The sequence below is a fragment of the Suricata suricatta genome, chromosome 3 (genome assembly GCF_006229205.1).
Source record: "Suricata suricatta isolate VVHF042 chromosome 3, meerkat_22Aug2017_6uvM2_HiC, whole genome shotgun sequence".
Lineage (NCBI taxonomy): Eukaryota > Metazoa > Chordata > Mammalia > Carnivora > Herpestidae > Suricata > Suricata suricatta.
This window is the reverse complement of record NC_043702.1, coordinates 172141222-172159438: the sequence shown is the minus strand read 5'-3', so window position 1 is coordinate 172159438 and position 18217 is coordinate 172141222. Positions and strand designations below refer to the sequence as shown.

The window sequence follows — 18217 nt, the reverse complement described above, 5'->3', positions numbered from 1 at the left end:
ATGTGCCTGTAGACCATCTGGATGTCCTCTTTGGAGAAGTGTCTGTTCATGTCTTCTGCCCATTTCTTCACTGGGTTATTTGTTTTGTGGGTGTGAAGTTTGGTGAGTTCCTTATATATTTTAGATACTAGCCCTTTACCTTGAGGGTGTCATGCTAAGTGAAGTAAGTCAGGCAGAGAAGGACAGATACCATATGTTTGCACTCATAGGTCTAACAGGAAATTTTCAGAATGATCTAGCTTCAAGAAAAGCAAGCAGTTAGTAGTGCTTAAGAAAAATTGATTCAGTACCTAATGGATAGTTGATACCTGTCACAACACAGCATTTTATATACTGTTAAGTAAAACTGCAATACAATCTAAGTTTATTTTGGGAGTGTTTGCTGTATAATTGGATTTAATGAAATATTTAGAGGTGCAGTAGGCATGACTTTGATTAGATAATGAAAGGAAATGCAAAATGATGATTGATTCATGATGTGGTTTCATTTTAGCTTGGGCAAACCATGCAGTATTTAATACATAGTAGCAGAATATTTACTATTGAAGCTTGAAAAGATGTGAGTTCTTTGTGTGCAATCTTTCATTTATGCATGTGAGAGGGTTTTCTTTTTTTTTAATATTTTTACAATGTAGTACTTGTTTTGCTTGTTGGTGGTGTTTGCTTATTTAATACATTCCGTCAGGACAGAAATTACATGCTGTTTTTTCCCCCTAGGAAGTGTGTCTTGGGTTTTTCCCTTATTATTTTCTTTAATTTTTTTTTCTCTTCTTTTTTTGGTGGTGGTGGTGGTCATGTTTAAATGAAGTTGCTTTTACATCACCAAAGACTTAATCATCCGTTTCCTATATATAAAAGGTAGCTACTTTTTTGCATAGACCTCAAGTATACTATAGTATAGAGGTGGAATTTAAGGAAAGGTATTAAGCAGGCTGAGTTGTAGCTTATGTGCAAGTAATAAATTGTATCATTTATCTTGAATGTATCATAGATAAGCTGCTATATAACGATTGCCACTTCAGATAGCTGTGAAATTAGGTGATTAACTAGTTGTTACTTAATCTTCTAATTGCTGTATAAGTCTAATTACATGAAATAGAAGTTGGGGTTTTGATTAAAAAAAAAAAGAAAATGAAATAAGATAATCAAAATAAAATAAAATACTGGAAGAAAACAGACCAAAATATCTATGGGTGGTGGTACGATGGAATTTTTTCCCCATCCTCACCTATTTTTCCTGACTGTCACATGACCATTTTATAATAGCACAAAATGTAAGTAAGTTTTATTTATTTATTTTTAAGCTTAATTAAGAAAACATTATTTATTTATATTTTTAATTTATTCTTAACATTTATTTATTTTTGAGAGACAGAGAGAGACAAATCATGAGCACAGGACGGGGAGAGAGAGAGGGACATACAGAATCGGAAGCAGGCTCCAGGCTGTGAGCTAGCTGTCAGCACAGAGCCCGACGTGGGGCTCGAACCCACGAACTGTGAGATCATGACCTAAGCCAAAGTCAGCGTTTAACCGACTGAGCCACCCAGGTGCCCCAAAAAAACATTTTTTAATCTTTATTTCTTTTTGAGAGAGATAGAGTGTGAGAAGGGGAGAGGCAGAGAAAGAGAGACACAGAATCTGAAGCAGGCTCCAGGCTCTGAGCTGTCAACACAGAGCATGACACAGGACTTGAACTCACGAACCACGAGATCATGACCTGAGCTGAAGTTGGACACTCAACCGACTGAGCGACCAAGGCCCCACTAAGATTAATTTTTTTTAAGTATTCCAGGTTTTCCATTATTTCTTTAAATTTTTTCAATGTTTATTTGTTTTTTGAGAGAGAAAAAAACAATGCGAGTTGGGGAGGGGCAGAGAGAGAAGGAGACACAGAATCTGAAGCAGCCTTCAGGCTCTGAGCTGTCAGCACAGAGCCCCATGTGGGGCTTGAACTCACAAACCACAAAATCATGACCTGAGCTGAAGTCTGACCCTCAACTGTCCGAGCCACCCAAGTGCCCCACAGATTTTGCATTCTATAATGCTTTCTTCCTACCTAATCTTTTCTGCAATATGAAAAATTGCTCTCTTGGTTTTCTTTCATTTTTTAATGTTCATTTATTTATTTTGAAAGAGAATGAGCAGGGAAGGGGGAGAGAGAGAAAGAGAGAGAGACAGAGAGACAGAGAGGGAGAGGGAGAAGGAGGGATGGAGGGAGAGACAGAGAGAAAGAATTCCAAGCAGGCCCCACGTTCAGAATGGAGCCCAACACAGGGCTCCATCCCACAACTCTAAGTTCACAACCTGAGCTGATACCAAGAATCAGACACTTAACCAACTGAGCCACTCAGGCACACCTGCTCTCTTGGGTGTCTTAAAACATTTTATTTCTGCTGCTGTTTCGACTTTCTGATTATAAATTGCATGAAAAAGATACTCTCGTGTTCTTTCTTTTCCTGAACATCTGATGTTCCAATATCCAGTCCAGGACAGAAGATAAAATAGAGCGATTCAAGAAAGCAGTTGAGTACTATTCAGTCACAACCAAACTCTCTTCACTGCCAGTGGGTCCCTCCTCCTTTCTAGGTAAGGCTTCTATCTGATGCTGAGCTGCTATATCCAAAGGGAAAACTGAGTCCCTCATGGGAATTCTAGGGCCAGAGTGGAATGACTTGTTTGTATTACACTCTTATAGAAGTCATTCCTGTTTGGAGGGCACTCTTTTTTTGATTCCATGTAATAAGAGTGGTTACATGAGGCAGGGCACTGATTTCTCAAATTTGTAGATAGAATCTAATGCTATTTCCGTAGCGTGGGCTTCTTCTGGCACTAACCTCCATTATGGCCTAGTTATATACAATAGCCCTGTCTTGGGTTCAGCCTGAGTTTGAATTCGACCTCTGCTCTTAATAGCTGCATGTTCTTAACTAGTCATATTTGCATGTATGAAATGTGGCTCATGATACCTATTTTATATGGGCCTTTTTAGATGAAATAATTTTTGTAAGTTTCTTGGCATGGCACATAGCTGCTGCTCAATACATTGTAACTTATTAGTAATAATTGTTCAAGCAATGTAGGGTTAGCAGAATATAATATAGTAGAATTATTAGGGTTGACTAAAGTATGGCCCTTTTTCTTGGTTTCAGGCTTTCGGAATAATCAGCTTGGAAATCCTCCCCTTTCACGAAATCAGATGGGCACTATCTCTGCTGGAAAGCCAATGGTAATATCTTCCAAGAGGCCCAAGACCATTTGTTAGCATTAGACTCAGGTTGCTTCCTGATTTTTATACTCTGAATTAACAAGTTAAGGTAATTCAGTGTTATCAGAATATCAAGGCTGTCTGTATATACTTATGTCATGTTCTCAACTTGAGGCTGGCAGACTATGTACAGAAAACATCCAAATGAGTAACCACTAGGGAAATGTGAAGATAGATTAGCTAAGGTCAGAGAATGCTACTAGGAGATGTGGTTGGGCCATTGTCCTGCCTCTGGAGGATTCTGTCCATACATATATCACTGTTAGAATAATTTCTTATTATTCTCAGTAGGTTCTTTGTATCCCAAGAATTCCAAGTTCTGACATTAGCCACTGTGTCACAACTTCTGTGGGAACTATTGTGGAGCCTGTTCAAATGTTAAATAGCTTTTCTATCTATTTTATTCTTTAGTTTTCTCACCATGTGCCCCAGAAAATGAAGTATCCACCACCATTCCCAATGGGGCCCAACTCCTCTCTTCTCTTCTCTCCCCATGCCTTGGGGGAATCCCATGCTTTTTCTGAGGATCCCATACTTCAGGACAGCCCCTTTGCCAATTGGGCCGTCTCTTATGACTCCTCTGCATCCCAGTTTCCCAATTACCTGACTTCCAAACCCTCACCTCCTTTGGGACCAGACTCTTCTCACTCCTCTTCATCTGATGGTGATGAACCAAATGGAGCCAGCTCTGAGTAAGTATCTGAATAGGTACCCAAGGGAACAGGCTTCTGAAGCATCTGTATTTTTTGGTTTTGCTGGTAACCTGGGTTGGGGTGTGGAGAAGTGTATGTTCCTTGATTTTCTCTGTGGCTCTTTGCCCTTTTGTTTTAATGTTTATTTATTTTTTGAGAGAGACAGGGCATGAGCAGAGGAGGGGCAGAGAGAGAGGGAGACACAGAATCCAAAGGTGGCTGCAGGCTCTAAGCCATCAACACAGAGCCCGATGCAGGGCTCAAACTCACGTACCATGAGATAATGACCTGAGCCAAAGTTGGACACTTAACTGACAGAGCCACCCAAGTGCCACTGTGGCTCTTTGCTCTTACGTGAAGTAGGAAAACTCTATGCTTGGCTACTTCATACTCCTATTGACTCTGTACAGGTGGTAATTTTCAGATACCCATGTGACTGAAGTAAAAGGAAGTATAGCAGCTGGTTAGGGAAACCCTAGGTATGAGTGTGCTATATTTTATGGCTGCCATTTCTCAATTTTTGAGAGCTGTGGATGTAAAAAATAAATGAAAAGAATTTTATAGAGTTGAAGTATAAGAATAGTTGAGTAGCCAGTTATATTAAGACATGGTTTTGAGGATTAAAACAGTGGTGTTTTTATACTAGCTTATTTGTTCTTCGATTATTTCTCCAAGCAGATTATTCCTGAGAAAGAGCTGCTTTGAGATTTCAGTTGTAATTATTTTCTTAGAAAGTAAGCTGACTTGAGGCATGGCCTCTTACAAGGTGTAGCTGAAAGGTATCAAGTCCAATACTAACCCAGCGTCTTGACTTCCAGAAGGTTTGTTAGATTCCTTGGGATCAGAACAGACATCTTGAGTTGGAATATCTTTATCAACCTCCTTTCTTCTACATGGTCTTCCTAAATTTCTAGTCATATCACGGAAACACTTCAGCAGCAGCCAGGATGGGAGGATCCAAATGGTGACAGAGGGTCCTGGGTACAGCCCATCAATGCTGGAGTTTCAGATGCCAGCCTGGGTGATGGTGAGCCCCATATCCCATCCCTGCTATCTATGTCTACAAGAAACCACATGGATATCACCATTCCACCCTTACCTCCAGTAGCTCCAGAAGTTTTGCGGGTTGCTGAACACAGACACCGAAGGGGTCTTATGTACCCATATATCTACCATGTACTCACTAAGGTAAAAGAGCACATCAGCACCTACCTCCCTACTTTTAACACTGTATTTCCTACCTCCTAGAGCCATAAGTTACCAGAGAAAATTCTAATTGGTATCTGAAGGGAGATAAAAGGAGACCAATTATGCTGGGGCTCTTCTTTGCATTAAGGGCCTCAGATGAGGTGAGACCAGCTGGAGATGGGACTTTCCAATAAATGAGGCCCCAGGAAGAGAACTATAATTGTGAGATTTCAAAGAAGATAATGCACCATGTTGGTAGAGTCTGGTCTAGAGCTGGACACAATCTAAGAAGAGGTTTTAGGCCCTTGTTCTTTACTTCTTCCTCTCCTTCTCCAGAGCTTTGTTCCCTTCCTCCAGTCTTACTATAAAAGTCCATCCCCCAACAATGTGTCCAAGATGGACTCTACCCATTTATTCAGCTATAGTCACTCATAGCAGAGACTCTAGAAACCATAGCTTTTATGCTGTCTATGGTTATCTGGGCTTTTTACAGCTTCTTTTTAGTCTGAAACTCTGTTATATACAAGTAGCAAATTTACTAGCTAGGCTATAGAGGCTGTAGTTCATGACTGATTTTTCTCAGCTCAATTGGAAACCTTGAGGTAACTCATTTTGTCCTTTCCCCTGGACCATTTTCTTGTTAGGGTGAGATTAAGATCCCTGTATGTATCGAGGATGAGTGTAACATGGAGCTGCCTCCAGCAGCTCTCCTGTTCCGGTCAGCTCGTCAGTACGTATACGGAGTACTTTTCAGTCTGGCAGAAACACAGCGGAAAATGGAACGCCTGGCCATTCGGCGGCGGCTACCTGTAGAAGGTAAGTATTGTTCTAGCTTCAGCAGTTCTCTTAAAGTTTGGTGTGGAGCAAAAATGTCTGTGCAAGCACATCATACCTGTGACAATGGTGCAGTCTTTGAGAAAATGCATAATTTGCCAGAATATATATTGGTATTGGAAATGCATTAACTGAAACCTCGGTTCTTTAATCATTAAGCATTCAGAGTAACTACTACTTATTAGAACCATGCTGGACTTTGGGAATGTAGAGGTGTATCTGACATGGTTTCTCCTCCTCAGTAAGGTTTTGTTTTGGATTTGATCCTGTAGAGTTGGAGCCAATGAGATACTTTAAGCTGCAGAGTGACATGGTCAAATTAGTGTCTTCAGAAGAGCCCTCTAGATTTCTCTTTCTGGGAAGATGGAGTACATATACTTGTCCTTATTCCTAAAAGCCAGGATATTATATATATAACAAGCACAAGGCATTCTAGAAGGTGAAGAGAAGAAGGCAGAATGGCTAAGGACTTTGGAATTCAAGAAATAATGCAGTGGTGATTTCCCTGGATTTTCTTATTGCTGCATATATTCTAGACTAGATGTGGGACCAGTTGGCAGCCCAGAAACACAAACATGTAGAAACCAGTAAAAGCCCCAAGAAATACCTTCTCTCTCTAGTCAAAGGACCCAAAAGAAACAACCTAGCAACAGAGAAAAATTTTAGGTAATAATTAATCTGCTCTAGCCAAGCACCACAGAAAAACTGTAGCCAACCATCACCCCGAGTAGCAAAGACCCTATGAAGAGCATAGATTTCTACCCTTGCCAGGATATAACAAGCAAGAGGAAGAGGTGAATGGGGAGCAAGGACTTTCACTCCCACTTGGCAGTGATGAGAAAGCATCCCCCTTCACTCAATGGAGTGGTGTCAGAAAAGACCTGCTAAAACACAAAATTAAAATAAAATCCAGAGTCTTTTAAAATAATTCCCCAAATGTCCAGGTTTCAGTTGAAAACACCTAATCATACTAAGAACCAGAAAGATTTCAAACTTAGATCTCAAACTAACCAAGGAAAGAAAATCAACAGACGATGCCTACATTGAGATGACACAGATGTTTCAGTTACCTGACCGGGATTTCAAAGCAGCCATTGTAAAATGCTTTGACAAACAATTCTGAACATGCTTTATACAAATTAAAATCAGAAAGTCTTAGCAAAGAAATAGGAGATATCAAGAAAAAAATGAAAATTAAGAAGTAAAAAATACTGTAACAAAATGTTTAATAATTGAGTTAAACAGCAAATTGGAGACAGAAGAAGAAATAATTAGTGAATTTAGGAATACAACTATAGAAATTACCCAATCTGAATAATGGAAAATATGCTCAAAAAATGAATAGGGACCATTAAAACTAGAAAAAAAAAGATCTAATATTTGTGTTATCAGAGTTCTAGAAAGAGAGAGGAAAGAGGGTGGGGCTACAGGAGGATTCCAATAAGTAATGACTGGAATATTATCAAATTTGGGAAAAGCATAAGTCTACAGATTCAGGAAGCTGAGTGATTATCCACAGTATAAACCCAAAGAAATCCATGCTAAGGTCTATCATGATGAAGCCTTTGAAAGCTAAAGACAGAAAAATTATTTAAAGCAGCCAGAGAGAAACAATGCTTTACCTATAGGGGCAAAATAATATGAATGACAGCTAATCTCTCATCAGAAGCCAGAGTCCAGAAGGAAGTAGCACAACACTTTCTAGGGCTGAAAGAAAAGAAACATCAGGTCATAATTCTGCATCAAACAAAAACATCCTCCAGGAATGAAGGGGACATAAACACATTCTTACATGAAGGAAAACTAGGATTATTTTTCACAAGTAGCGCTACTATAAAAGAATGGCTAAAAGTATTCATCTACACCAAAAGGCAGTGATAAAAAGAGAAATTTTGGGAGGAGCTTGGGAACATAGCAGAATAGAAGGACCCAGAGCTCACTCCACCCCATATTTTCAACTAGATATCATCCGCATCCAAGTTAATAAACTGGAGAGTGATCTGAAGACTGGCAGAACAAACTCCACAACGAAATATAGAGAAGAAGCTGCATCTGAAAGGTTAGGAAGGTCAGAGAGGTGGAGTGAGGCTGCCCACAGAAGGGAGGGAGCTGCATGTACAGAAAGGACAGAGGGCCCACACATCAAGGAGTTTCCATGGGGAAAACTAATCCCCATCGCTTTTGGCTTTAAGAAACATGGGAGCTGAATTCCATGAATTTGTAAAACCAGTGGGACTTGGAACCTGGAGCTTTAAGTCTGTTGACTGGGGCACCTGGGTGGCTTAGTCCATTGAGCCTCCGATCCTTTATTTCAGCTCAAGTAATGATCTTGCAGTTTGTGAGTTCAGACCCTGCATTGGGCTCTGCATTGACACTGCAGAGCCTGCTTGGGATTCTCTCTCTCCCTCTCTCTGCCCTTTCTCCCTCTTGCTCACTCACTCTCTCTCTCAAAATAAATAAATAAACTTTAAAAAATAACTAAATTCTGCTGACTCAACACTGAGCCAGAGGGTGAGTGATAGTTGGGTTGCTGCCCTTAAAGAAATAGTAGGCTGGGTAGAGAGGCAACATGAAAACAGCAGTTTACATAACTCTAAGGGCAAATGGGAGATAGATCTGTTCATATTTATTTCTGAGCATATTGGGAGACTTCAGAAATGAGGGAGTTGGCAAGTGTTACTTTCCTCCCAGCATAAGCACAGAGACACCTGCTGGAGGCAGGACTGCACAGACATTTGGCACCTAACCCACAAGCAGTGAAAGGACTTGCCCACTCCAGGCCTGCTGGCCTTGGCCCCGGACTCAGGGCAAATTTTGTTAAAGCTGAGTAGGTGACGCACCCAGCCACCAGATGCAAGCTGCCACCAAGCATGTCTGCCATGCAATGCTTAGCTGCATGACCCCACCCACACTTTTGTGTCCCCTAAGCCACATGCCCCCAGGTGCCTTTGTGTCTCTGCTCAGCCAAGTGCCCATAGGTACTATATTACACCATGTCCACCATGCACCCTTGACTCTTGTTATATGTGTGGTTGCCCAGTGCATAACGCCTAGCCACTGCAGCACTTCAAGAGATCTGGGATAGAACTGGTGTCCCAGCACACATTTTGCTAATACTGCTGCCCTGTTCCCATTCCCCAGTGGGCATACCCCCCAGGCTGGCCTGCCTGGGTCCCACTAACACCACAAGGAGCAAGTACAGCCCATAGCAGGCAGAGAGTCGGTTCAGATAACTACATGGAAAGGAAAAGTGACTCAGACACAACAGCAGGACCTGAAGCAGTCTCCAGGCTCTGAGCTGTCAACACAGAGCCCAACGTAGGGCTCAAACTCAAAAGCTGTGAGATCATGACCTGAGCTGAAGTCAGATGCTCAACAAACTGAGCCACCCAAGCATCCCACAACTGACTTTCTTAACATAGAGAAATTGACACAGAGAGGCAGACAAAATGAGGAAAGAAATTTATCCCAAATGAAAGAAATGATAAGGCCACAGCCATAGATATAAGCAAAGCAGATATAAGTAACATACCAGAGAAAGAAATTAAAGCAATGATCATAAGGATACTCACTGGACTTGAGAAAAGAGTGGAAGACATGAGTGAGGCACTTGACACAGAAATAAGTAATGACATAACAATGATAAAGGGCACAATAAATGAAATGAGAAACACACCTGATGGAATGAACAGCAGGATGGGAGAAGCAGAGGAACAAATTAGTGCCCTAGAAGACAGAGTAATGGAAAGTAATCAAGTTGCACAAAGGAGAGAGAAAAGATTTATGCAAAATGAGAATACACTTGGGGAACTCATTGACTCCATTAAACATAATAACATTTGTATTATAGGAGTCTTAGAAGAAGAAGAAACAGAAAGGTGGTCAGTAAATTTATTTGAATAACAGCTGAAAACTTCCTTAATCTGGAGAAAGAAAGGGATTCAGATTGAAGGGGCATAGAGAACCCCCAACAAAATCAAGAAAACCACACTAACACCAAGACATATTTTAACTAAGCTGTCATCATCAATACAGTATGGGATTGACACAAAAACAGACACATAGACCAATGGAATAGAATAGAGAACCCAGAACTGAACCCACAAATGTATGGCCAAGTAATCTTTGACAAAGCATGAAAGAGTATCCAATGGAAAAAAGACAGCCTCTTTAACAGGTGATGCTGTGAGAACTGGACAGGAAATTGTGGAAGAATGAAACTAGACCACTTTCTTACACCATACACAAAAATAAACTAAAAATGGCTGAAGGACCTGAATGTGAGACAGGAAACCATTTAAACCCTCGAGGAGAAAGTAGGAAACAACCTCCTTGACCTCAACCGCAGGAATTTCCTACTCAACACATCCCCAAAGGCAAGGGAATGAAGAGTAAAAATGACCGATTGGGACCTCATCAAGATAAAAAGCTTCTGCACTGCAAAGGAAACAATCAAGAAAACTAATAGGCAACCGACAGAATGGGAAAAGATAGTTCCAAATGGCATATCGGATAAAGGGCTAGTATCCAAAATCTACAAGGAACTCACCAAACTCCACACCCACACCCATAAAAACAAATAATCCAGTAAAGAAATGGGCAGAAGACATGAACAGACACTTCTCCAAAGAGGACATCCAGATGGCCAACAGGCACATGAAACGATGCCCAGTGTCACTCATCATTAGGGAAATACAAATCAAAACCACACTTAGATACCACCTCCCACCAGTCAGAGTGGCTAAAATAAACAAATCAAGAGACTATAGGTGCTGGTGAGGATGTGGAGAAACAGGCACACTCCTACACTCTTGGTGGGAATGTAACCTGGTACAATCGCTCTGGAAAACAGTATGGAGGTTCCTCAAAAAACTATCAACAGAACTCCCCTATGACCCAGCAATAGCACTGCTGGGGATCTACCCAAGGGATACAGAAGTGCTGATGCATAGGGGCACATGTACCCCAACATTCATAGCAGCACTTTCAACAATAGCCAAATCATGGAAAGAGCCTAAATGTCCATCAACTGGTGAATGGATCAAGATGTGGTTTATATATACAATGGAGTACTACATGGCAATGAGAAAAAATGAAATCTGGCCATTTGTAGCAAAGTGGATGGACCTCGAGGGTGTCGTGCTAAGAGAAATAAGTCAGGCAGAGGACAGATACCATATGTTTGCACTCATAGGTCTAACAGGAGAAATCTAACAGAGGACCATGGGAAGGGGATGGGAGGAAAAGAGTTAGGGAGAGGGAGGGAGGCAAATCATGAGAGACTCTTGAATACTGAAAACAAACTGAGGGCTGAAGAGGGAGGGGGAAGTGGGGTGATGATCATGCTGAAGGGCACTTGTGGGAAAGAGCCCTGGGTGTTATATGGAAACCAACTTGACAATAAACTATAAATTTAAAAAGTGTAAAAAAATAATAAAACTAAAATTAAAAAAAATAAATATTTGTAATTGCAAACATAAAAAAGACATATTATAACTAAATTTATAAAATATAGTGATAAAGAAAAATATCTGGAAGTAGCAAGACAACTCGTTAATGTACAACGGAAAACCCATAATTTTTCAATAAAAGTTTAGCAAGCCAAAAGGGAGTGGAATGATATATTCAAAGTGCTGAATGGGAAAAATCAGCAGCCAAGAATACTCTATCATCAAGCCTTTCATTCTGAATACAAGGAGAAATAAAGAATTTTACAGACACACAAAAATAAGGAGTTTGTGACCACTAATCCAGCTCTGCAAGAAATATTAAGAGGCGGATTATGAGTAGAAAAGTGATACCAAAATTGACAGTATAGAGGTAGGAAACACAAAAGCAGTAAAAATGAGTTTTTCTGTCAAAAAAATCAGTCAAGGAACTCACAAAAAAAGGATATGCAATATAATGCCATATACCTAAAATGTGAGGAGAAAAGAATGGTTCAAACATAAATGACCATCAACTTAATATAGACTGCTATATGCAGAAGATGTTATATACAAACCTAATGGTAACCATATGTGGAAAACAACTAATAAATATGCAAAGAATAAAAAGAAAGAAATCCAAATATAGTACTAAAGGAAATCAGCAAAACATGAAAGACAGACAGGAAAGGGTCAGAGAAAATCTTTGGAAACAACCAGGAAACATGTAATAAAATGGCAATAAATACATATCTATCAATAATTACTTTGAATCTAAATGGACGAAATGCTCCAATCAAAAGACATAGGGTCGTAGGGATGTGGTTGGGGGCAGGCTAAATGGGTGATGGGTGTTAAGGAGGACAGTTTTTGTGATGAGCACTGGGTGTTATATATAAGTGACGAATCACTAAATTCTATACCTGAAACCAATTTTACCATATATGTTAACTAACTAGTTGTTAAATAAAAACTTGGAAAGGAAAATGAAAAAAACGGCATGGTTTGGCAGAGTGGATAAAATACAAAACCCATCTATATGCTGCCTATAAGAGACCCATTTTAGACCTAAAGATACCTGAACATAGAAAGTGAGAAAGTGTGGAGAAACGTCTATCATGCAAATAGATGTCAAAACAAAGCCAGGGTAACAATATCTGTACTGAGCAACGTAGAATTTAAAAGAAAGACTGTAACAACGGACAAAGGAAGACCCTATATAATAATAAAGGGGACAATCCAACAAAAAGATACAACAATTGTAAATATTTGTGCAACCAACACAGGAGGACCTAAATACATAAAGGAACTAGTTCATAATAATATAATAATACTAGGGGACTTTAACACCCAAATTATGTCAGTGGACAAATGATCTAAACAGAACATCACCAAGGAAACAATGGCTTTGAGTGACTCACTGGAACAGATGAATTTAAAAGATACATTCACTGATACAGCTGCTCTGGAAAACAGTGTGGAGGTTCCTCAAAAAACTATCAATAGAACTCCCCTATGACCCAGCAGTAGCACTGCTGGGGATCTACCCAAGGGATACAGAAGTGCTGATGCATAGGGACACATGTACCCCAGCATTCATAGCGGCACTTTCAACAATAGCCAAATCATGGAAAGAGCCTAAATGTCCATCAACTGATGAATGGATCAAGAAGATGTGGTATATATATATATATATACAATGGAGTACTACATAGCAATGAGAAAGAATGACATCTAGCCATTTGTAGGAAAGTGGATGGACCTTGAGGGTGTCATGCTAAGTGAAATAAGTCAGACAGAGAAGGACAGGTACCATACGTTTATACTCATAGGTCTAACAGGAAAAACCGAACAGAAGGCCATAGGGAGGGGAAGGGGGAAAGAGAGTTGGGGAGACAGAGGGACACAAATCATGAGAGACTTTTGAATGCTGAGCACAAACTGAGGGATGAAGAGGGAGGGGGGAAGGAGGGTGATGGTCATGGAGAGGGGCACTTGTGGGGAAGAGCACTGGGTGTTATATGGAAACCAACTTGGTAATAAACTACATATAAAAAAGATACATTCAGAACATTCCATCATAAAACAGCAGAGTATACATTCTTTACAAGTATGCAAGGAAGATTCTCCATAATAGATCACATGGTAGGCCCCAATACAAATCTCAAAAAAATCAAGATCAAAATCATACCTTTCATATTTTCTGACCGCAATGCTATGAAAGTAGGAGTCATCCACAAAAAAATCTGGAAAGACCACAAATACATGGAGGTTAAATAACATGCTACTAAACAATCAATGGGTCGGCCAGGAGATAAAAGAAGTTAAAAAGTTCATGGAAACAAATGAAAATGAATGCACAATGATACAAAAGGTCTGGGATGCAGCAAAAGTGGCACTTAAGAGGGAAGTTTATAGTAATACAGGTCTACCTCAAGAAATTAGAAAAATCTCAGATAAACATCCTAACCTTAAACATAAAGGATCTAGAAAAAGAAGAACAAACAAAACCTAAAACTAGCAGAAGGAAAGAAATAGTAAAGATTAGAGCAGCAGTAAATGATACAGACATCAGAAAGATAATACCATAGCAGGTCAATGAAGCCAGGAACTGGTTCTTTGAAGTGATCAACAAAATTGATAAGCCTCTAGCCAGATGTACCAAGAAAAATGAGAAAGGTCTTAAATAAATGAGATTACAAGTGAGAGAGGAGAAATAACAATTTCAAACTTCGAGTTATATTAGAAAGCTGTAGTAAATCAAAATAGCATAGTACTGACACAAAAATAGACACATAGATCAATAGAACAGAATACAAAATTCAGAAATAAACCCACAATTATATACTCAATTAATCTTCAACAAAGCAGGAAAGAATATACAGTGGAAAAAGTCTCTTCAACAAATACTATTGGGAAAATTGGACAGCGCCATTCAAAAGAATGAAACTGGACCACTTACACTATACACAAAAATAGATTAAAGACCTAAATGTAAGACCCCAAATCATAAAAATCCTAGAAGAGTACACAGGCAGTAACTTCTTTGACATTAGTCAGAGCAGCTTTTTTCTAGATTTGTCACCTGAGGCAAGGGAAATAAACTATTGGGACTACATCTACATAAAAAGCTTCTGCACGGTGAAGGAAACAATCAGGAAAATTAAAAGGCAACCTCCAGAATGGGAGGAGATATTTGCAAATGACATATTCATAAAGGGCTGGTATCCAAAATATATTAAGAACTTAGAAAACTAAACACCCAAAAAACAAATAACTCAATTACTAAATGGGGAGAAGACATGAACAGACATTTCTCCAAAGAAGACATCTACATGGCCAATAGCCACACGAAAAGATGCTTATCAGGGAAATGCAAATCAAAACTACAATCAGGTATTACCTCACACCTATCAGAGTGGCCAAAATCAACAATACAGGAAATAACAGGTATTAGCAAGAATGTAGAGGAAGAGGAACGCTCTCGCATCATTGATGGGAATGCAAACTCATGCAGCCACTGTGACAGGCAGTACGGAGGTTCCTCAGAAATTTAAGACGAGAACTCCTTTGCGATCCAGCAATCGCATTACTGGGCACTTACCCAAATGATACAGAATCACTAATTCAAAGGGATACATGTACTCTTTTGTTTATAGCAGCATTATTTATAATAGCCATTATATGGAAGCAGCCCAAGTGTCCAACACTTGGTGAATGGATAAAGAAGATGTGGTGTGTGTGTATGTGTGATATTGCATTGGATTATATGTTGGAATATTACTCAGCCCTAAAAAGTAACGAAATATTGCCATTTGCAATGATATCAATGGAGCTAGAGAGTATAATGCTATGGAAAATAAGTCAGAGAAAGGCAAATACCATATGGTTTAACTCACGTGGAATTTAAGGAACAAAGGAAACAAGCAAGGGGAAAATTGAAAGAGGGAGTCCAAGCAAGAAACAGACTTTTCATTATAGGGAATAAACTCATTGTTACCAGAAGGGAGGGAGTTGGGGGGATGGGGATGGAAATTAAAGAGTGCACTTGTGATGAGCACAGGGTGATGTATGGAATGATGAATCATTGTATTGTATACCTGAAACTAAAATAACACTGTATGTTAAGTAACTGGAATTAAAATAGAAACTTAAAATATACGAGGATTCTTGGAACATCAGGAAGGAAGTACAATGGAAGGAACAAAAATGTAGGTAAATACAGTAGACTTTGCTTTTCTTGAGTTTTCACACTTGAAGAAAACTATCACTGCTTAATGTGGTTCTCAATATCTGTAGAGAAAATATTTAAGACAATTATCAGTAGGGAAGGTTAAAGGGACATAACATGTCAGGTTTTTGTACTTCACTTGAACCAGTAAAATGTCAACACCAGTAGACTGTGGTGAGTTAGATACACATATTGCAGTGCCTAGAAAATGCACTGGAAAAGCTGTAAACAGAGAAATGATCAAAAACACTATAGATAAATCGACATGTAATTCTAAAATAAGTACATATAACGTATAGAAAGGGGAGACAAAGAAAGCAGTGATAGGAAAATGGAGAGAACAAGCAAAATAAGTGATAGACTTAAGCTCTAACATAACAATAATCACATTAAATGTAAGTGTTTTAATTATACCAATTAAAATACATTGACAGATTGCATAAAATAATTCCCCAATTATATGTTGTCTACAAAAAATTCATTTCAAATATAAATAATATTGGTATGTTGAAAGTAGAAGGATGGAAAATTATGTACATCATGAAAACATTAATCAAATGAAATCAGGAATGGCTGTATTAATGCCACATAAAGTTACTTCAGAGCAAAGCAAATTGCCAGGGAAAGGGAGGGACATGATATACTGGAGTCTCAATATACCAAGACTAGCAATCCTAAATGTGTATCACCAAACAACAGAGCCACAAACCATGTGATGCAACAGCTGAGAAAACAAAGAGAAAGAGAGAAATCCCCAGTTAGAGACTTCAACTTTCCTTTCAATAATGAACAGAACAACTAGACAGAACATCATCAGAAATATAGAACTCAACACTATCATTGAATAACTCTTAATAGAACATGCAGCAAGAGCAAAATGCATGTTCTTTTCCATGCCCACAGAACATATAACATGATGGATCATATCTTGGGCTATAAAACAAACCTCAACAAATTTAAAAGAATTAAAATTACAGAGTTTATTCTCAGACTACTATGTAATCAAATTAGAAATCAACAACAGAAAGATAATAGGAAAATCTAGAAATACTTGGAAAATAACAAAGCACTTTTGGGGCACCTGGGTGGCTCAGTCCATTAGCATCCGACTTCAGCTCAGGTCATGATCTTACAGTTTGTGAGTTTGAGCCCTGCATTGGACTCTGTGCTGACACCTCGGAGCCTGGAGTCTGCTTCGGATTCTGTGTCTCCCTCTCTCTCTTCCTCCCCCACTCGCATTCTGTCTCTCTCTCTCTCAAAATAAAAAAAAAAGATTTAAAAAGAAAGTAACAAAGCATTTTTACATAATTCTTGGGTCAAATAGCAAGTCTTATGGGAAAGAAAGAAATACATGGAACTAAATGGGGGAAAATACAGTGTATTAGAATCTGTAGTATGGAGCTAAATTTCTGAAAAGGAAATTTATAGTCCTCAGTGCTCAAATTAGAAAAGGGGATAGGTTCTAATCTGTCCTCTGAATTTTCACCACAAGAAACAAGAAAAGGAGAAAGCTAAACCTACGGTAAACCAAGTGAAGAAATAATAAAGAGCAAAGGTCAGTGGAATTGGAAACAGAAAAATAACAGAGAAAAATCAGTGAAACAAAAACCTGGCTCCTTGAGACAATGAAATTGATGAACTTCTAGCAAGACCACAATGAAGAGAATAGAGAATACACAAATTACTAATATCGAGAATAAGGCAGGAGATAATAGCACAGTGCCTACAGACATTAAAAGGATTGTCAGGGAATACTGTAACAACTCTACACATAAATTTGACAACTTAAACAAAATGGATCAATTTCTCAAAATTACAAACTACCACAATACCTGATATGAAATAGATAATTTGAATAGCCCTGTAAATATTAATAAAATTTAATTTAAAATTTCCCATAAAAGAAATCTGACTGAATTGGTTTCACTGGAGAATTCTACCATATTTTTAACAAATACTTAATTGTCAAATCACTATGTTGTATACCTATACCTGAAACTGATATAACATTGTATGTCAATTATATTTCAATAATAAATTTTTTAAATTCTTTTCTTTTTTTATTTTTTTCCTTTTTCTTTCTTTTTTTTTATAATAGTTTATTGTCAAATTAGTTTCCATATAACACCCAGTGCTTCTCCCCACAAGTGCCCCCGACCACGACCATCACCCCTCCCCCCCCTCCCCCTTCAGTCCATGGTTCGTCTTCAGTATTCAGTAGTCTCCCTTGATCTGTGTTCCTCGCTCTTCCCTGCTCTCTTTCTCCCTTCCTCTCCCCATGGTCCCCTGCCAGGTCTCTCCTGTTAGACCTATGAATGCAAACATATGGTATCTATCCTTCTCTGCCTGACTTATTTCGCTTAGCATGACACCCTCAAGGTCCATCCACTTTCCTACATTGGCCATATATCATTCTTTCTCATTGCCATATAGTACTCCATTGTATATATATACCACATCTTCTTGATCCACTCATCAGGTGATGGACATTTAGGTTCTTTCCATGTTTTGGCTATTGTAGAAAGTGCCGCTATGAACATTGGGGTACATGTGCTCCTATGCCTCAGCACTTCTTTAT

At 38.9% G+C, this 18217-nt stretch overlaps 1 protein-coding gene across 4 annotated transcripts in view; it reads right to left on the bottom strand.

Moving 5' to 3' along the window:
• The window catches only part of SPTA1 (spectrin alpha, erythrocytic 1), an 85175-nt gene that overhangs the window by 27853 nt on the left and 39105 nt on the right, over positions 1-18217 (bottom strand). The gene's annotated exons all lie outside the window — the stretch shown is intronic.